Genomic DNA, 22,629 nt, shown 5'->3' on the forward strand with positions numbered 1-22,629 from the left:
CAAATTTCCATGTGCCTTTTTTCAATAGATGTTTGTATAGGATCTCAGTGCTTCTCATTTGTTAGTAGGACTTCTGATGGGAGCGGAGTTACCCCTCTTCGATTTTGCTTCCATCTGAAAAGATTTCTTACAGCTTTAGCCTATATATAAATAGATAGATAAATAAAGTGCATATACATTTACATTTATATATTTAATAAAAAGCGAGTTTGTTTGTTTTTTTCATGTGCTTTTTATTTTTGCTAAATCCCGACTGCACTGCAAGTCATTGTTGTCCAGCTCCTCCTTGGCGACCAACTAATGCCTCTTCCCAGCTTTTCCCCTCTTTCAGGGCTGGATTTCTGGAAAAGCTACAAAGGCCCGGGCCTTGGGTGTCTGCAGCCCAGGGAGGAGCCTAAACATGAAAGAGGGGTTGTTACATATGAAAGAAGAGACTAAATATGGGCAGCAATGCATGAGTAAGAAAAACGTATGCCCAAAGAAGCTGTTCACGCAGGAGAGGGAGTGATGGATGTTACAAATGGATGAGAGGGCTGCACATGGAATGGGAGGGGCACTGCTGCACATGGATGATACACATGGAAGAGGGGGTGGCACATGGAATGGGAGGGGCTGCAGTACTGGGATGTTACACATGGAAGAGGGGGCAGCATACGGAATGGGAGGGGCTGCAGTACTGGGATGTTACAGATGGAAGAGGGGGAATGTGAGGGGCTGCAGTACTGGGATGTTACACATGGAATAGAATGTATGAAAGGGGAGCTACAACATCCTTGGCCTAGGGGCATAATAAGTATAAATCTGACCTTGCCAGAAGCCCTTTCCCTTATATGGTGGCCGCAGTGACATACAGAAGACTTGAAATACGAATATCTTGCAGAGCACCTTTTCAGCAGAGCTGTCCTACCATTATTCCCGGTTTTGGTGTCAGTGATGTAGAATGAAACATTATACGAAGACACTGCTGTGACCTACCATTTCTTTTGCCCGTAATGACCTATCATTTTTGTCCTCTGAGATTTCGGTTTTATACCCATAATTATTAAAACTGTATTCCCTCGATAATATCATTAATCCGGTTATTCTGTAATTTGACTTCTTTTCCGTCCAGCCATTTTCTCACAAAGGATGGAGGACTATATATTTTTTTATTTGTCCCCGGCTGGGTATTTTATAATTTGTCTGTGTTGGACCATCTGCCTGGCGGATCCTTGGAGAGTCGTTTTGTCACCGTTCCATTCTCATTTCGTCTAATACTTGTTGTAATTTATACGCCACCTGGCCCTTGCTCGGCTATTTCTGTAGACTCACGCTTTCACTTTCAAATTCTTGTTACAAGAATATCCTTTGCAGAGTCCAAGAGATACTAGCCTGCTGACGGATCAACCTTGGCCGTATTTGCCAAAAAAAAGGAGTAAAAATCCTGCATCTTACTAGAGATGTCCTTGTTTGGGAATACTATGATGTATTGTGGGCCTTTTTATTATGATCAGTCTTAAAGTGAACCAGAGACGAAGCACCCTCATGTATTTTACCATACGTATCAGTGGGAACATTAGAGAAAACACCTACCTTGCTTTCTGTTTTATTCTTCACTGCTCAGCCTGCTTCTAATCAGCTCTGATAACATCCCGGACTGAGCATTCAGCCTGGCTTTGCTCAGGAGTCATTACAGCTGAGTCTGTCTTTTCTGATGTCTTTTCAAGCCAAAGCCTGTCCCCTTGTGGCTTTGCTATAATGACTCAGCTATAATGATTTCTGAGCAAAGCCAGACTGAATGCTCAGTCGGGAGTTTTATCAGGTCTGATAACAAGCAGGCTGAGCAGGAAAGGATGAAACAGAGAGCAGGGTAGGTGTTTTCTCTAATGTTCCCGCTGATATATATGGTAAAATACATGAGGGTGCTTCATCTATGGTTCACTTTAAATCAAAACTTAGGGGCATATATGTTTTTTGTTTTTTTTCACGGGTAAATATCCACAAATTTTACATGTAGTATTTCTGAAGATACATGCTGATTTACTAATGTGCTTAGAGAAACTTTAAAAGTGTTCCTTGGTTGAAACTCACCCAAGTTCCTTACAAACTGGTAAGTGGGAGGCACCTAAAAGCAGTGTGACACCGTATTTAAAGAGAAACTTTATCAAAAAATAGTAGTTAGGTGAGATTTCTGCTGCGCGGTTACGCACTTTGGTGCAGTTGACGCGAGATTTCGTAGTTTTGTGTCTTCTGTTCAGGAGTGTTTTGATCACGGGGATGGACGTGGTTTGGTTTTTGATAGTGATTGTGCAGGGTGGGGTGATTGCTGAGGAGGGGGGGGTCGCTCATTGGTTGCAGTTGCCGATTGTGGGCGTGCACTTGGCGGTCGTGCATGCTGGGACACTTGGTTTTGGGTTTTGCGGTGTCTGATGGTGTAGGGGCCCTGTGCGTGCTGTTGCTTTGGATGGGTCAGGGGGCTCAGCCTGCAGCCACTTCTGGGGCAGGTGCTCTTTGCCAGGGTGCACTTGGCGGTCATGCATGCTAAGATACTTGATTCTGGACCTTGAGGCACTTGATAAAGCAACGTTCCCTGCACACTCTGTCGCTTTAAAGGTATCAAAAAGCTCTACCTGCAGCCACTTCTGAGACATGTGCTCTTTGGCAGGGTGCACTTGGCGGTCATGCATGCTGAGCATGTAATACTTGGTTCTGGGCCTTTCTGTATTTGGTGGTAACTACAAAAAACTATCGTAATTGCAGGATTCCGTGGGTTGGGGTGGCGCCTTGTATGCTGGAGGATACGGTACATTCTCTTTCTCTTTCTTTGAAGATAGCTCCTTCCGGATCGGTGAATAATGGCGCACAGCGCCTATGCATAAAAATGGCGCCGCATTAAAAAGATACGCTTATCGCTATTTATCGTTAGTACTGCATAATAATGGCGCACAGGGAAAAAAAAAGAAAAACGGCACACACTAACGTTATTTATCAATATTGGCACACACTAACGTTATTTATCAATAGTGCCGTTCATTTTCCAAACAGCAGACGTTATTGCCCACAGTAACGTTATTTATCAATAGCGTCCTACATAAGCCAAACTGCAGACATTATTTAACTGCAAAACGGTGAATGGATTTAATGTAACACTGTCAAGGTTAGGGTTAGGCATCACTGGGGGGGGCGCTTAGGGTTAGGCACCACCAGGGGGGTGGTTAGTGTTAGGCACCACGAGGGGGGTGGTTAGGATTAGACACCACCAGGGGGCCTTAGGGTTAGGCACCACCAGGGGGGTGGTTAGGATTAGGCACCACCAGGGGGGGTTTAGGGTTAGGCACCACCAGGGGGTGGTTAGGGTTAGGCACCACCAGGGGGGGTCTTAGGGTTAGGCACCACCAGGGGGGTGGTTAGGATTAGGCACCACCAGGGGGGTTTTAGGGTTAGGCACCACCAGGGGGGTGGTTAGGGTTAGGCACCACCAGGGGGGTCTTAGGGCCCTTTCACACCAGAGGGCTTTTTCGGCATGTTAACGCCACGACCGAAGTTGGCGTTTTGCTTGGTAAAAGAAAGTCCATAGACTTTCATTTTACCATTCACACTAAACGCCGCGTTTTGGAGCGTTGCGTTTCAACGCTCCCAGGCGCTTTTTCTGGGCCTACCGCGGCGTTTCTTATTACAATTGATAGTGATGTATTGGCGTTAAAACGCCTTGAAAACGCCTTCAAAACGCCTGCAACCAAAATGCAGCGTTTTAGCCTTTTACCGCTGCCTAGGGTTAGGCACCACCAGGGGGGTCTTAGGGTTAGGCACCACCAGGGGGGTCTTAAGGTTAGGCACCACCAGGGGGGTGGTTAGGGTTAGGCACCACCAGGGGGGTTTTGGGGTTAGGGATAGGTACAGAGAGGGTTCTGTGTGTTAACGGTAAATAACAATAAGGCTTTAACGTTAAATAACAATAAGGTTTTGACGTTAAATAGCGATAAGCGGCAAGCAGATTAGCGGAAACACCGTGCGCCATTATTCTCAGGCGCCATTTTCAGATGGATCCGCTCTTCCTTCTTCCTTTGGTCTTTTTCTCTTTTCCCTTTCCTTATCTATTTTTATGTAATTATTAAATTTGATTGGCAAATTCTGATTAGCAAACAGGATGAGATTTTATGCCCAACACCAAGAGCGTGGTGATGAAGCCTATCAATATGGTTGGGCCTCCTTCATAAACTGTGACTAGACTCTGAGCTGATCAGAAAAAGAAAAAAAAATAGTAGTTGGGGGGAAATAAGTCAATATATTGCAAAATAAGAAGTTGAAAAATAGAAGACAGATCAAGAAATGATCGATACTTGTGTAATTCATTCATGTTGTCTGAAACACAATCAGCCTGCACATCATCATCTTTACTACTGGCAGACAAGAAAAAAACTAGACAGAACCAACTGTCATTATCTTTAACCACGCCCAATAACAGTGTGATAGGCTAAACGTTTTTTTTTTAATAGATATACAAATCCACAGGGGTAGATGCATAGTATAGTTCTGCCAGGTGATCTGTACGGAATGTTTGTTACTGAGTGTTCTAAGCACAGAGGGAGATATTGCTTGCTTGGCAGCTGGAAAAAGCTGTTATTTCCCACAATGCAACAAGGTTCACAGAGAGCAAACTACCAGGACCATGGTCCTGACATCACACTGTGGGCGGGGTTTCACCACAATGTCAGCCGTTCCGACCTCCCTGATGATCTATTCGAGAAAAGGAAAAGATTTCTCCTGGGAAAGGGGGTATCAGCTACTGATTGGAATGAATTTCAATCCTTAGTTAAAGTTCCTCTTTAAAGGAGTTCTGTGGGGGGTTGCGCAGGAGAAAAACAGACACATACCTTGGGCTTCTATCAGCCCCATGCAGTGGTAATGTCCCACGCCGTCGTCCTTCCATCTGCCGTTCTCTGCCGCCGGACCCGGTCTAGCACGGCATGGGATCCAACTGCAGCTGCGCTACAGTGGCTGCGCACCCGCTCGCTTCCGCCTGCATCATCGGAAGCTTACTGCGCAAGCGCAGTACAAGAAACCGTTGTAAAGCGCCTGCGCAGTAAGCCTCAGATGACAAGAGCGGAGGCGCGGTAGCGCGCATTATTCGTCTGTGTGTCAGACGAATAATAGCCCAGTGCCGGCTGCGGGGAACGGCGGATGGGAGCAGGACGGCGTGGGACATTACCGCTGCACGGGGCTGATAGAAGCCCCAGGTAAGTGGCAGTTTTTCTCCTCAGAAACCCCCACAGAACCCCTTTAAGGGAAAGGCCAATTCACTTTTTAGTATGATTTTGGTATATGTGAGGAAGCCAACACAGCGCAAACTTATAAACTCCATGCTGCATCCTTGTCTGGTATTAACGTCCAACACTCACCCCGGTTTTAGGCCAATCAGAAGACTTGAAAAATTTAAGGTCAATCACAGAATCCAGAATTTTTCAGTGGAAATCAGATTACAGCACTGTGGTAATTTTAGGCCTATCAGAAGACTTCAGATGTATTAGGCGAATAAGAGAATGCAGAAGCTTTCCACATTAGCCAATCAGAAATACGGTTTCCTCACAATAGAGTGTAATAAAGCTAGCAGAGTTAACTAACTGTATTGATCCCTCCCCCCCCCCCCCCCCCCCCCCACACACACACACAGTTAACTTTCTGGATAAATCGGAAAATTGGATTTCCAGAACCAGAAAGACACTTATCACAATGCAGAAATTACGTTGGAATCAGAGTGTATGTGAAGTGACATCTGACATGATGAGATAAAATATTCACATATGGTACTAGCTCTACTAAGAGATTATCTCAAGTACCAATCTGCTTTCCAGTATATCAAGAGCTTTAAAAAAAAAACTATGCCAAAGAGCTCGACAAATTCAGTCTGGTTTCCTGAAAAGTAAAGAGAAGCGAAAAGCCCGTTATCTGTCTGGGAAAAGATAAAATAAGGAGATTTTAGGGCAGGAAAGTTCAGGGCATTACTTCTGCTTCTATTTTAGCTTAACAGGCAGAGTGTGGATTCCAAAGAGTAACTGTGACAGTCTGATGTCATTGCATTCTTCAAAATAAAGCTATAAAACTGAAAATGAAAATATAAACTTATTTTCTATATTTCTATTGTTCTATTTATCATCCGTACTACACATACAATTCATAATCGCATACGTTTATTTTGAATTTAGGCTCACTTTGACATGGACAGTTGTTTTAACAAGTCATGGAGTTGTTGTTTTAACAAGTCTACATCTACTAGGAAACGGTAAAGCAGTTAAATAATGGCCATGCACAAGAAGACGATGGGACTGTATGCTGTACGAGCATGACGCTTTACAATGAGCATTGTCATAGGTAACAAGATTGAAGATGAAGATAACCTTTGTCTGGATGCTTGCTCCTATAAATGAGACATTGATTCAGCAAGCTCTTTTTTTTCCCTGAGAAGGACATAACTACACAGACCTCTACTTTGGGAGCTTCAAGCCCTCCTGCTGGCACACATATTCTGATCTTGGCCTCCACAATTAAAAGACTTGTATGAGTACAAGTAAATCGAACAAATGGTGGTGAATTGGCCGCCAGGAGATTTGGGCACAGGGTAAAGCCGATACACGTCTCACCCTGCTCCTGCAAAACTCCCGGCGGTGTTCATTACTATTACCCCACCAGGCCACCATGGATAGTGGGGAAAGATGTTATTCAGCTTCCAGCTATGGCTGGCAGCCGAATTACAGTGTATTGTTAGTAATTTGTGCACTGTCTTTTGACGGCGCCCAAATTACTCACTGAATGCAGCTATAGCCGTAATACCTATTACGGCCAATGGTGGCGCCGGCTGCGCCCAAATATTCTGTGCCGTTTTTACAGCGCTTGATGGTGAAGGCGTGTGTGTATAAAGTTAGGGATGTTCATTTGGATTGAAATTTCCTCATACATTGGAATCCCGCAGAAATCCAATTTACTACAACTCGATAATTTTAGCCAAATCGCAATACTCGGAGGTATTGGACCAATTGGAGACTGCAGAATTTTTTCCACAAAGTTCAGATTACCGCAGTAATTTTAGACCAATCACAAGACTGATTTTCTCTTTTTCAGATTTTTAATTTTTTGGGCATTGTTTGCATTCTTGGAGGCAAAAAATGACAAATAAAATACTCCTCAGAAATCAGAAAAACAGAAAATCAGAAATTAGAAAAATGGAAAATCGAAATTGGCAATGGCGGAAATTGGAATCAGAAATGGACATTTCCGACCATGCCTGTGTAAAGTTGGGTGAGAGGGTAGATTCATTTAAAAGGCCACTGTAGAGGAAAAAAGTAGGCTCTTAAAATCTGACAGATCTGATAGGTTTTGGACTAGTCCATTCCTCATGGGGGAGTCTCAGTATTTTTTTTATTCTTTTCAAAAGCATTCCCTGAACGGCAGTTGCTCAATCTAACTGCCGCCAAAATAGTGCGCGAGTGAGTAGGGAGGCTGGCAGGTATCCTACTATTTTATCAGTTAGACTAAGCAACTGCTGTTTAGGAAATCCTTTTGAGAATGATAATCCTCCATGAGGAGATGGACTAGTTAAAAATCTGCCGCTTCTGTCAGGTTTTAACTGCTTACTAGGGATGGATGGAATATTTCCGTGAAATACTGATTTCCAAGTTTCCGATGGGGCTACTGCAGTGGTAATCAGAAATCAGTCACCAAAATGAGTATCCGGCAAAAATACCGCATTACTGCAATTCAAAATATAACAGATTCTGCAAAACAACTTTTACCCCCCCCCCCGCATGTCCACCAGCTCGCCCGCTTGCTCTACCTGTCCATTGCCTAGCTCCTGGCCCCCTCCGAAAGTCAGATCCCCCTGAGGTTTATGCCCGGCATAATTCAAACCGCAAATCAGCGGTGACGTCAGCTCATGTAGCCCAGTAACAGCACAGAGATTACTTCCTGTATACGGCAGCGCTCACTGGACTGCATTAGCTGCCTTCAACGCTGTTCTGCAGTTTGGATTTTCACAGACATAAACCTCAGGGGGCTCCGACTTTCTTAAGGAGAGGGCCAGGAGACGGGAACAGAGAAGGTAAAGCGAGCGGGGGACTCTGCCTGTATACAGGGGGGACTCTGCCTATATACAAGGGGGACTCTGCCTATATACAGGGGGGGGGGGGGGGACTCTGCCTATATACAAGGGGACTCTGCTTACATACAAGGGATACTCTGCCTATATACAAGGGGGACTCTGCCTATATACAAGGGGGACTCTGCCTATATACAAGAGGGACTCTGCCTATATACAGGAGGGGACTCTGCCTGTATACAGGGGGAGGACTCTGCCTATATACAGGGGGAGGACTCTGCCTATATACAAGGGGGACTCTGCCTATATACAAGAGGGACTCTGCCTATATACAGGGGGAGGACTCTGCCTATATACAGGGGAGGACTCTGCCTATATACAAGGGGGACTCTGCCTATATACAGAGGGACTCTGCCTATATACAGGGGGGGGGGGGGGACTCTGCCTATATACAGGGGGGGGGGCTCTGCCTATATACAGGGGGAGGACTCTGCCTATATACAGGGGGAGGACTCTGCCTATATACAGGGGGGACTCTACCTATATACAAGGGGGATTCTGCCTATATACAAGGGGGACTCTGCCTATATACAAGAGGGACTCTGCCTATATACAGGAGGGGACTCTGCCTATATACAGGGGGAGGACTCTGCCTATATACAGGGGGAGGACTCTGCCTATATACAAGGGGGACTCTGCCTATATACAGAGGGACTCTGCCTATATACAGGGGGGGGGGACTCTGCCTATATACAGGGGGGGGGGACTCTGCCTATATACAGGGGGAGGACTCTGCCTATATACAGGGGGAGGACTCTGCCTATATACAAGGGGGACTCTGCCTATATACAAGAGGGACTCTGCCTATATACAGGGGGAGGACTCTGCCTATATACAGGGGGAGGACTCTGCATATATACAGGGGGAGGACTCTGCCTATATACAGAGGGACTCTGCCTATATACAGGGGGGGGGGACTCTGCCTATATACAGGGGGGGGGGGGACTCTGCCTATATACAGGGGGAGGACTCTGCCTATATACAGGGGGAGGACTCTGCCTATATACAGGGGGGACTCTACCTATATACAAGGGGGACTCTGCCTATATACAAGGGGGATTCTGCCTATATACAAGAGGGACTCTGCCTATATACAGGAGGGGACTCTGCCTATATACAGGGGGAGGACTCTGCCTATATACAGGGGGAGGACTCTGCCTATATACAAGGGGGACTCTGCCTATATACAGAGGGACTCTGCCTATATACAAGAGGGACTCTGCCTATATACAGGGGGAGGACTCTGCCTATATACAAGGGGGACTCTGCCTATATACAGAGGGACTCTGCCTATATACAGGGGGGGGGGGGACTCTGCCTATATACAGGGGGGGGGGACTCTGCCTATATACAGGGGGGGGGGGGACTCTGCCTATATACAGGGGGAGGACTCTGCCTATATACAAGGGGGACTCTGCCTATATACAAGAGGGACTCTGCCTATATACAGGGGGAGGACTCTGCCTATATACAGGGGAGGACTCTGCCTATATACAAGGGGGACTCTGCCTATATACAGAGGGACTCTGCCTATATACAGGGGGGGGGGACTCTGCCTATATACAGGGGGGGGGACTCTGCCTATATACAGGGGGAGGACTCTGCCTATATACAAGGGGGACTCTGCCTATATACAAGAGGGACTCTGCCTATATACAGGGGGAGGACTCTGCCTATATACAGGGGAGGACTCTGCCTATATACAAGGGGGACTCTGCCTATATACAGAGGGACTCTGCCTATATACAGGCGGGGGGACTCTGCCTATATACAGGGGGGGGACTCTGCCTATATACAGGGGGAGGACTCTGCCTATATACAGGGGGAGGACTCTGCCTATATACAAGGGGGACTCTGCCTATATACAAGAGCGACTCTGCCTATATACAGGGGGAGGACTCTGCCTATATACAGGGGAGGACTCTGCCTATATACAGAGGGACTCTGCCTATATACAGGGGGGGGGGGACTCTGCCTATATACAGGGGGGGGGACTCTGCCTATATACAGGGGGAGGACTCTGCCTATATACAGGGGGAGGACTCTGCCTATATACAGGGGGGACTCTACCTATATACAAGGGAGACTCTGCCTATATACAAGGGGGACTCTGCCTATGTACAAGGGGGACTCTGCCTATATACAAGAGGGACTCTGCCTATATACGGGGGGGGGGGGGGACTCTGCCTATATACAGGGGGGGGGACTCTGCTTACATACAAGAGGGACTCTGCCTATCTCTGCCTATACACAGGGGGAGGACTCTGCCTATATACAAGGGGGACTCTGCCTATATACAAGGGGGATTCTGCTTACATACAAGGGGGACTCTGCCTATATACAAGAGGGATTCTGGCTATATACAAGGGGGATTCTGCCTATATACAAGGGGGACTCTGGCTATATACAGGGGGGGGGGGACTCTGCCTATATACAGGGGGAATCTGCCTATATACAAGGGGAACTCTGCCTATATACAGGGGGACTCTGCCTATATCCAGGGGGGGGGGGGGGACTCTGCTTACATACAAGAGGGACTCTGCCTATACACAGGGGGAGGACTCTGCCTATATACAAGGGGGACTCTGCTTACATACAAGGGGGACTCTACCTATATACAAGGGGGACTCTGACTATATACAAGGGGGACTCTGCCTATATACAAGGGGGACTCTGCCTATATACAAGGGGGACTCTGCCTATATACAGGGGGACTCTGCCTATACACAGGGGGAGGATTCTGCCTATATACAAGGGGGACTATGCTTACATACAAGGGGGACTCTGCCTATATACATGGGGACTCTGCCTATACACAGGGGGAGGACTCTGTCTATATACAAGGGGGACTCTGCCTATATACAAGGGGGACTCTGCCTACATACAAGAGGGACTCTGCCTATATACAAGGGGGACTCTGCCTATATACAGAGGGACTCTGCCTATATACAGGGGGGGGGGACTCTGCCTATATACAGGGGGGGGGGACTCTGCCTATATACAGGGGGAGGACTCTGCCTATATACAGGGGGAGGACTCTGCCTATATACAGGGCGGACTCTACCTATATACAAGGGGGACTCTGCCTATATACAAGGGGGACTCTGCCTATATACAAGGGGGACTCTGCCTATGTACAAGGGGGACTCTGCCTATATACAAGAGGGACTCTGCCTATATACAGGGGCGGGGGAATCTGCCTATATACAGGGGGGGGGACTCTGCTTACATACAAGAGGGACTCTGCCTATACACAGGGGGAGGACTCTGCCTATATACAAGGGGGACTCTGCCTATATACAAGGGGGAATCTGCTTACATACAAGGGGGACTCTGCCTATATACAAGAGGGATTCTGGCTATATACAAGGGGGGATTCTGCCTATATACAAGGGGGACTCTGGCTATATACAGGGGGGGGGGGGAATCTGGCTATATACAGGGGGAATCTGCCTATATACAAGGGGAACTCTGCCTATATACAGGGGGACTCTGCCTATATACAGGGGGGGGGGACTCTGCTTACATACAAGAGGGACTCTGCCTATACACAGGGGGAGGACTCTGCCTATATACAAGGGGGACTCTGCTTACATACAAGGGAGACTCTGCCTATATACAAGGGGGACTCTGACTATATACAAGGGGGGACTCTGCCTATATACAAGGGGGACTCTGCCTATATACAAGGGGGACTCTGCCTATATACAGGGGGACTCTGCCTATATACAGGGGGACTCTGCCTATACACAGGGGGAGGATTCTGCCTATATACAAGGGGGACTCTGCTTACATACAAGGGGGACTCTGCCTATATACATGGGGACTCTGCCTATACACAGGGGGAGGACTCTGTCTATATACAAGGGGGACTCTGCCTATATACAAGGGGGACTCTGCCTACATACAAGAGGGACTCTGCCTATATACAAGAGGGACTCTTGCTATATACAGGGGTGGGGGGGGGCTCTGGTTATATACAAGGGGGAATCTGCCTATATACAAGGGGGACTCTGCTTACATACAAGGGGGACTCTGCCTATATACAAGGGGGACTCTGGCTATATACAGAGGGGGGGGGACGACTCTGCCTATATACAAGGGGGACTCTGCCTATATACAAGGGGGATTCTGCTTACATACAAGGGGGACTCTGCCTATATACAAGAGGGACTCTGGCTATATACAAGGGGGATTCTGCCTATATACAAGGGGGACTCTGGCTATATACAGGGGGGGACTCTGCCTATATACAGGGGGAATCGGCCTATATACAAGGGGGACTCTGCCTATATACAGGGGGACTCTGGCTGTATACAGGGGGGGACTCTGCCTGTATACAGGGGGACTCTGCTTATATACAGAGGGGGGCTCTGCCTATATACAAGGGGGACTCTGCCTATATACAAGGGGGACTCTGCCTATATACAAGGGGAACTCTGGCTATATACAAGGGGGATTCTGCTTACATACAAGGAGGGCTCTGCCTATATACAAGGGGAACTCTGGCTATATACAGGGGGGGGGGGACTCTGGCTATATACAGGGGGAATCTGCCTATATACAGGGGGGCTTTGGTTATATGCACGGGGGATCTGGCTAGATACTAAAGGGGGATCTGGCTACCCTAACAAAATATAAGCCCTCTCTGAAAATAAGCCCTAGCACATACTTTGAATGAAGAAATAATATAAGACAGTGTCTTATTTTTGGAGAAACACAGTAGAAAGTAATTGGCCAATCAGAGAATGCAAAAAAAAAATTACAAAAAAACAGACTCCTCGGAAATCGGAACTAAGAAATCGGGAATCATCATTGGCAGAAAACAGAATTTCTGCTAAATTGAAAATAACCATTTCCGACAATCCCTAGAGCATGTTACAATGAGATATCCACAGTGAATAATAGGTGAAAATAGGCTACTTTAATATTTGTTCACATTGACAAAATATAACTGCAGCCAGAAAACAACGCACAGTACACGCCAAAATACTGCCTATATCTACGGTTTGCCATCCTTATACAAGTCCTGGGTAAATAGCGTTCATCACATTCTGCTCATTCCCTTTTAAGCAGGTGAGAGACGGTACAGTTCAAACACATTTTTATTTTTGCTTCATTAATTTGGACAACTTGTTAAGCTTTGACTGCTGCTAATTAATTATTTTACTGACTTAGGGAACATGGCGGCTCTCTGGCAAAGCAGATAAAATATAAAATGTCTCTCTAAGGCGCTCCCATTTCATTATTATTTTTTGCTTCCTAAATGAAGCCCAGGAATTGCAAATGTTGACATTTTGTGTGACACTTGTCTTCAGATCCCGGGGAAAAAAAAAAAGGAAGATATTCTAGAAATATCGCATTTACGGCAAATATTACAACCTTAAAATATATATATGTATTAATGAGCAGATAAAAGGCAAAAATAATTACTCTCTACGGCTCGGCCTGGCAGAACATGCTTTTGGTCCTGCGAGGAAGGGGCTGTGAAAGGTCACGGAATAAGCAGGTAATGTTGGACATCATTAAAGTTTCAACCAAACTTTTAAATCCCAGTTCTAGGCAGCAACAAAACTTTAAAATATGAACTGTACATCTGTTGTTGTCAACATAGTTAAGGTGAATCGAAACCCAATAACTGAATTATGCATCAATCGTTAACAGAAAAAAAGAGCATTTATTATATTAATTTTTAATCTACAGTACGCTTTTATGGTTAGAAAAATGGCTAGAAAAAAACTCTGTTTGAGCCCCTGATCATGTGATTATGCCTACTAAGATGCATGTTGGGAAAGTTTACATCAACATAATTTGTTGGTTGTCCTTTTCTTCTATGTTAGCCAATAAATGGCATTAGTTGGAGATGAAGTGTAATACACTACGAAGGAAAAAGCACAGAGACAACGGGAGCCCAAATGGTGCAGGATGTCACAGCAGGAGCAAATAATATTAAAATAAATGAGGTATACTCACAAAGGTGGGTTACAACAGGGCAACCGACCAATTCAGACAGGTGGAGGTGCACAACCCCGACTCCACTCGGGTTACCAGGGAACCTGGAAATGGCCGCTCTGTTGTAAAAAACACATGCACTCTGATAGCCTATGTACTGGTAAAACCAATAGAAATCTGGTGTAGGGGACTCCTCTCACTAAGGGGGGGAGTAGGACACAGAAACGGGAAAAAGAGGTGCCCAAGAGAAATAAAACACTTTTAGTAAAAAATGAGGTGGCTCACCTCAATAACAACAAATTAATATAAATTAATTATTTATTGGTATAAAGCACAGGCAACACATTTCGTGGGAACTTGCCCACTTCCTCAGGTCAAATAAAGCATCAATAAATGCCGGGTAGTCTCTTTTTCCCATTTCCAATAAATGGCATGATCCTGATTCAAAACTTCTTGCCTCCAAATTGAGGTAAGGCCCTTCCTTATCATTGTATGACCAACTGTACTGACACACATACAGTACATTTACTAAAGGTATATAGATATGAAGAAAAAACGAAGTAGAAATTGGAGGACTATGCATCATTGCCAACAAAACAAAAGAAACAAGGATAAACAATACTTCTGCAGAGAGATTTAAACTTAGTGACTATGAAATAGAACTGGTGGAGTTGTTAACAGAGATGCTGGTGCAGAAGATGATGTAAAAAAAATCAAATAAAGAAAGCATTGATGCAGTTGTACTCTATCTGGAGAAATAAAAACATCTCAAAAACAATAAAAGTTCACATTTTTAATACTAATGTGAAAGCAGTCCATTTATGATCAAGTGAAACTTAGGCGGTCACACAATGCATTACCACAAAACTCCAGAGATCTTTGAAACAGGTGCCTATGGGGAATATAAAACGGTGAGAGAAAGTGGCAAATGAAGATCTGTGGAAAACACCAACCACTAGTGAAGGAAAAGGAAGTGGGGTTGGATAGGCCACACCCTCAGGAAGGGAGAGAAAAGAAGAACTCTAGAATGGAATCCACAGGGATCAAGAAGAAGGGGACGGCCTCCAAAAACATGGAGATCAGTGGAAAAAGAAGGGGAAAGATGGGAAAAGCCTAGAATGAGATCAAAAGAATAGCACTGGGAGTAAAAGGAACAGAAGATTGTTCCTCCTCCTGTGGCAGGATGTTACGCAACATCTAAGAAGAACAGTATTGAGGGGATCACAGTAGACAGGTCTCCTGAAGAGGAAACCTAACCAGACCCAATGCTGGAACAGTTGATACACTCCCATGCGCGCCTGCATGATTTCTCAAGAGCCACCCCCACCCTCTGGATCTCCCTTCCACCGCCCATCAGATTTGCCCTCTCCTTCAACACATTCAAGCAAGCCCTCAAAATACATCTCTTCAAGATGGCCTACCCATCCCCTACAACACAGTAGCTTTCTACTGAATATTTATTCCACAGCCCTACCCAGTGTGTCCATCTCCTGTCCGCTTAGATTATAAGCCTTTGGCATGGTCCTCCCTTAACTAGTGTATTCTACATGATGATCATGTGCACCATTATTGTGCTTCTTTCCTATGACTGCCACATACTTGAATAATTAGGCTTACTTAACCAGCCCAAAATGATTATGTATTTTGGACCGTTTGCCTTTTATAGCTTTGTCCAATGTTTGTCATCCTTGTATGTATTTATTGTCCAGTGCTGCGTAAAATGTTGGCATTTTATAAATACAATAAATAATAATTTGAATAATATACTCACTCTACCATTGCTACTTTAAATGGTGAAGGTAAATAGTGGTGTTACCAAAGGAACACCAGAGCGATGGGAGGCCCTGAACTGAAGGAACTGGCAAAGACAGGCAATAACGATAAGGAGTACACAACAGTGTTGTCTCTAGATCACGCTCAGCGCCTCCGTGGTTCCACAGAGGCGCTGAGTGTGATCTAGAGACAACACTGTTGTGTACTCCGTATCGTTTTTGCCTGAAGAAGCAGGATTGTACCTGCGAAACGCGTTGCTTTTGTCTATTTGGAGTATATGAAAAAATGTTTCTGTTTTGAATAAACGACAGTTTCATGTCTGCTTCGGGGAGGTAAGTCCACCACTTCCTCCTTTGAGATTTTTAACGTTTTTAGTACGTTTTATCCTGTTGGCGCCTCTGTTCTCCTTTAAAGTACCTGTGTCCACCCCTGGTGGAGGGGTTTTTATCCCCTTTTTTCTTCCGATCTACAGAGAGCGACATCTTATCCTGAGTGAGGACAGGTCTAATCTCCTCACCTGCCTGTATAGTGGTTGCCTTATGGTGACCCAGTTTTGTGAGTATAATAATTACTTACCTCAATATACCTCATTTATTTTGCATACTACACCATATCGGGCTCTCGGTGTCCTTTTCTTTTGGCAAAGACAGGGCCCCTTTTCTGGCCAGAGGGCCCTGGTAGTTACTTCGGACACCCTATTGCTGCATTTTTTGGTGGTCTGTTTTGATGTTCTACAGCCCAATCTCAACTAGATAAAGCTTTACATCCTGATCCAGTTTCACGATCCTACAGAAACCTTGTAAAGTACACATTCCGTTTTAAACTGTCACATTGAAAGACACTTAAATATACCCAAAACAAGCACAGGTGGCCATAAAAACTCAGGAGGAGAAACAGAAAGTAATAAATAAGCTTTTAGCTTTAGTAACAAATAAAACCCAGAAAGCTCTGAGCCTTTTTTCGACCTCTTATCAGTTAACAAATAATATGTGTTTTTCCTCGCGTGTGAAACTTTTTTTTATCTTCCCCTGGCTAGGAGATATATATAATTAATAAACACGCCTCTTGTCTTTTTTCTGTATATTTTGATAGTGAGCCATAATCAATAAGCTGCATCGTAATCGTACCGATAAATCCTAAAGACAAGGTAATACATTAGGTAGATAAAGCGTGACATGTTAAGTTATATATAAATTGAGCATATTTGTCTACAGCACCGGAGACAAAAAAATCGTATTTAAAGAGTAATGACAAAATAAAGTTTTTTCTTCCCTTTTTTTAACCAAGTTTTGTTAAACTTCTTAAAGACACCCTGCTGTGAAAACTTAAAAATACACTTAAATTACCTCCAACAACTCAAATAAAAAAATTAAAAAAATACACTTGCGCTACTAGTTAAGATGTATTTCAAAGGATATTGGTAACAGTGTGCATTTGTTTCTCCTATCTTCTCCTCTGATCGTCTCTTCTCATTTCCTCTTACAAGACTTCTCCTCATCCTCTCCCCTCCTCTGGAACACTCTCCCTCAACACATCTGCCACTCACCCACACTTACCCTTTTTTGACATTTGAAAACTCACCTCTTAAAGAGAATCTGTATTGTTAAAATCGCACAAAAGTAAACATACCAATGCGTTAGGGGACATCTCCTATTCCCCTCTGTCACAATTTTGCTGCTCCTCATCGCATTAAAAGTAGTCAAAAACAGTTTTAAAGAATGTGTTTATAAACAAACAAAATGACCACCAAAACAGGAAGTAGGTTGATGTACAGTATGTCCACACATAGAAAATACATCCATACACAAGCAGTCTTCCTTATGAATCTCAAAAGATCATTTGTGTGTTTACCTTCTGTCCCCCTGCAGCTCTCATCCACTGAATAGTGACAGGCTGCAGACAGCTCTGCCCCTGTCTGTAATTCCTCAGTATGTGTCAGCCCAGCTCCTTTCACAGCCTAACTAAGGAGGATTTTTGTCCAGCTCTCTTTCACTGATAAGAGAGCAGAGACGCTGCTGGCTTATGTAAATAACACACACACTGGAGTGTGCATAGAGGGGCCTGGAGAGGGGTGTGCATAACAGATCAGCACAGAAGAGTTGGCAGCCTTCCAGACACAGGGCGACAAGTCCGACAGGGGAAAGATACATTGATTTATTACAGAGACGGTGATAGTAGAAAGTGCTGCAGTAAGCCAGAGCACATTAGAATAGGTTTAGGAACTTGTAGGATGGTAGAAAAAAGGATGAAATTTTTGTTACAGAGTCTCTTTAAGGCATTCCTGCTCTCCTACCTAGGACACTTCTGCCACTGACCGCCATTTTTACTATCTCATACAAAGCTTCCCTACTGTCCTATCCCTTAAACCTTTAGACTGTAAGGCCTTTTGGCCAGGGCACTCTTCCCTTTTTGTCTCACAATGCTGTTTAATGGGTGCGCATACCTTCCACCTCTGTGTAAAGACCTGTACTTGATTTGCTCACTGCATCAACGGTTATCCACTATTGTCTTGTATTAACTGCTATATAAATTTATATCAATAATGATTGGATAGTGTATGAAGTTCAAACGTCGATAAGGACACCATAACTAGTGTAGTTTGAATGATGCGGGTCTGAAATACCTATCGTTCTGCTAGAGGAAGGTAAAAAACAAGCAGGTGAAAGCTGAGAGCCCTTTGTGGTATAGTATATTAAGGAAAACGGAAAGAAAAATAATCACACATCAGTACTTATGATATTTGGGTTGCGAAATGGCAACCTCAGGTTTCAACTTAAAAGTGGTAGAAGCAACCACCAAGGGAGGGTTGACTTGCTTCAGTGTGATTTGGCCGCACTTAAAGAGACACTGAAGCGAAAAAAAAAATATGATATAGTGAATTGGTTGTGTACTATGAATAGTTACTAGAAGATTAGCAGCAAAGAAAATATTCTCATACTTTTATTTTCAGGTATATAGTGTTTTTTCTAACATTGCATCATTCTATAATATGTGCACATTACACAACACTCAGCATTCAAAATGAGTCTTTCAGAGCAGTCTGTGAAGTAATGACCTCTCCTCTAGCAGAGGAAAAGTAAATAGTCCAGGAACAGTTGAGATAATAAAAGTCAGATAACAGCCCTCTCCAGGACTAACTTAGTCGGAGAGTTAATGGCTTGTTTGCGTAGAGATAACAACTGGAGTTTCTCAACTCTTCCTGTACTGGAAACAATTACACTGATGTATCTGATCTTAATGTTTTATTTCTTAGCTGTGCTACACATACAAATCATAATATCATAATTTTTTTTTTCGCTTCAGTGTCTCTTTAAAAATGGGACAGCATATGGAAAAATGTAAATACAAATGATTGCCCAAGCTGACCTTTAAGGGCGTTCAGAGGCAAGCTAAAAAAAAAACAACACCCAGGGGAGTTTGGAGGTTTAGCACCCAAAAGAATAAAAAAAAAAACTATTAAAAACTGTGATATAGATGAGGACTAATATAATAGACAAACATAATTTAGTCAAAACGTCCAACAAAGCATTTCACAAGCATCCACCCATTTCCTCAGGCCCATAAAACACGCCCTTTGAGGAAGCTGGAATTCTGGCGAAACATGTTGGATGAGCCAGCATGACACACGTCGTATATCTGGGACCCATGTGGCTCTCCCCTTGTTGCAGCTTCACTCTATCTGCTGACTTCACCAGCCACACATCCAGCATTCACTTCCCTATATAATTGCAACTGCGGTGAGGACAGCATTGGAAGCACACCTTATCCGGGCATCACGAGCCATTTGCCCGGATAAATAGAATGTGTGCACATCAGCAACTGAACTTTGTCATGTCAGCTTTTCCATACTGTATGCTCCCATGCATTGTCTGTTGCACTCTTGCGTCCTGCCTGCTGCAGTTGCACAATGAGTCAGTGATTCTGGCTGTGGGGCTGCAATGCATTTCCTACTAGCTTGCTTTGAGCCATATCTAACCTCTTGAACTTTACGTGTTGCATCATGGACTCCGTGATCCAGTATTGGATAATAGTGGAATGTATACTGCTCAGTTCCTACTAACTACTGCTGCATGAACTTTGCATAAATTGCATTTAATTCTCGATTCTCGATGCTGATGGAATCTCTGCTGATCGCCATGTAGCATGGCTTATTTACATCTACAGATTGGCTAATTTGGTCTGATTTCTAACCTTTACCTTTCCCCGTCATAAAAATGCCATTTCTAACAAATATTCTTTTCCTGCCAAAACTCAATTTCTAACGATGAAGCTCTTTAAACTTAACCAGGGCTGGGCCGAGGCAGAGGTGAGAAAGGCTCCAGCCTCAGGGCGCAGTGTAGGAGGGCGCACAGCTCACTCATCTATCATTCACCTATTGTGTTTAAAGCAGAGATAAATAAGAAAAGGGGATACATGGCAGTGACTGCAAGACAGATAACGAGATTAAGGTGTTGGGGTCACTGGGGGCCTCTTAGTCTAATAGCAATCAGTGTGTGACGGCTGGGGTGGGAGGGATCGAGGGGCACACTTTGGTGTCTCAGCCTTGGGTGCTGGAAGACCTTGTTCCGGCTCTGAACTTAACTAACCGAGTTTTCCCCAAAATAATGTCTTACATTAATTTTTGCACCAAAAGATGCTAGAGCTTATTTTCAGGGGATGCCTTCCTCACTGTGCTGCCTCTTCCTCTGCTGGATCCACCTCTCATGTGCCCCTGTGTCCCCCTTGTACCTTTAGTGTCCTCCTGGTGTCCCCCTCTGTGCCCATGTCCTCCTCTATCCCCCGTTCTCCTGTGTCCTGTCTCTCCCTTTTTCCTCTGCTGCCCCTCATACCCTCATGGTGTCCCCCATGTCCTCCAATGTCCCCTGCATCCTCTTATTTCCCCCAGCTCCATTCTGCTGTGTCCCTGAGCTTCAGCCTATGGGGACTACTCGCCGAGTAGCAGCGAGTGCAGTGATTGGGCCAATGATGGAGCCTTGGTCCTGCCCACGGGACCATGGGCTCCTGTAATAGCACAAGATGCAGTGTGTTGCAATACCGCACATTGTTATACCGCCATGCACCCGCCGCACTGTGCATGTTGCATAGGTGGTGCAGTGCAATACATTATGAATGTAGCCTTAGACATTTGGCTTACTGACTTTCATAAAACAATGCATGACAAACACTGTGGTACTAAAACAAAAAGTGAGCCAGTCGAAGTTACCTTGCTTTTTCTTCAGATTTAGTGTACGAGCCAGTGGCTGACTTATATATGGAAAGGGGTTATGCTAGAATTTTTGAATAGCTATATAGACAATAACACAATAATCGATATACTGTAATTTTTTTTTTTTTAACAGGGCCCCATTTTAGCCAGATCAACTAAAAAAACTGTCAAGGCAACTGCAGTTTAAAAAGTACTCAAAGTCAATGGCACACATTCTCAAAATTTGGGCAGCATTCAAGTTAATATCAACAAAGTCTGTGCCACATGCTACTGTGCCACATCAAGTCCCTTATTCACACCACTCCAGCAAATGGTATCATTTCGCTGCTAATTTACTAGCTTAGGTTGGGCCATTAGTCATTCCCAATATCCTCCACGTGCAGGTAATTTTCCACATTATTAGTTACCCACCTGTCTTATTAAGCCGGACTTCACGAATCCCTTTGAGTGTCAACATTCCGATTCCTTCAGATCAAACGTTCAAAACGTATCATCATTTGAGCTGTGAAAAAAAGAGAGAGAAAACGAAAAAGAAAAAAAAAATCTTTCAACTTAATGGTGAAATTATAGATGGATCCAAAACCTTAATAACTACAGCAGCTGCTTTCTTTTTCCAAAATGGAGGTGATAAATTTCCTGTTTGTGGAGAAAAAGAAATAGAAAGACACAGGAGACCGAAAACATTTTTGTTCTCCGCACGCAGCGCCAGGTTAAATTTAGGCGGGCAGAAGGTAGGCTTCTGGTCTCCTCCACTAATGGAACTCAACTTTGAACCAGCGGGACCAATCTTTAACACATTAAACCGAAGAGCTTGTCTTAGCGTGTTGAAAACTTGGCTCCTTCGTAACGAAGATTGCCAAAAAATTCTGCATTATGCTGAAGATTTTGCATTTCTTCAGACACTCTTTATTATTGATTATGGCTGATAAGAGATCTCTAAACTCATTTTCGGCACAACCTCTTCGCCGCCATCTGTGTGCATGAAAGTTTTGCTCTGGACGGAGAAAATTGGGAATACTGTTCTAATTTCATCTGTACCGTTGTACAACCTAACCTAATTTTCGGAAATAAGAAAGTTGGAAAAGAGAATAGACTACACAAAAAAAAAAAAGCAAAAGAAGGTCATTTTTTCCTTCCAGCAATAAAAGGCTAATAATAGAATTAAAGAATAAAATATAAAATTAATGAAATGCCGGGGCATACCTGTATAATCCTAATGGATATTTGGAATGAGAGAGGGAATTTGTCCTTTTGAGTGACACGCGACTATAGATAGAACCGTGGATTTTGTTCCCAAGGAGGTACGGATTTAGCATCAAGAACAGCATGAAGTTGCCTGGAGGTCTTGGTAAGTTTGGAGAGTTCAAATCTGATTTTATTTCTTTAGTAAGGTATGAAACAAAATTAGAAAATATACTTTTACAAGTTTTCTGAGTTGGAAATAATTTCCTGGGGCGGCTCTAAGATAGATCTTAAAAAAAATAGAAGGGACGTGTCATTCAAACAGAGCCCGAGGCCTTCACTCTACTCGGCTCACAAACATGGGGCCTTTGTGATATTTGAAAACCTC

At 44.2% G+C, this 22,629-nt stretch overlaps 1 long non-coding RNA gene across 1 annotated transcript in view; it reads right to left on the bottom strand.

Moving 5' to 3' along the window:
* Positions 1 to 299: 299 nt before the first annotated feature.
* The window catches only part of LOC137560817 (uncharacterized), a 28,558-nt gene continuing 6,228 nt past the window's right edge, over positions 300 to 22,629 (bottom strand). The window contains exons 2-3 of the long non-coding RNA XR_011029832.1: positions 21,471 to 21,561; positions 300 to 394 (exon numbers count right to left, since the gene is read on the bottom strand). This is a non-coding gene — a long non-coding RNA (uncharacterized lncRNA). The remainder of the gene's footprint in view (positions 395 to 21,470; positions 21,562 to 22,629) is intronic.

Source organism: Hyperolius riggenbachi, chromosome 1 (genome assembly GCF_040937935.1).
Source record: "Hyperolius riggenbachi isolate aHypRig1 chromosome 1, aHypRig1.pri, whole genome shotgun sequence".
In the NCBI taxonomy this organism is placed as follows: domain Eukaryota; kingdom Metazoa; phylum Chordata; class Amphibia; order Anura; family Hyperoliidae; genus Hyperolius; species Hyperolius riggenbachi.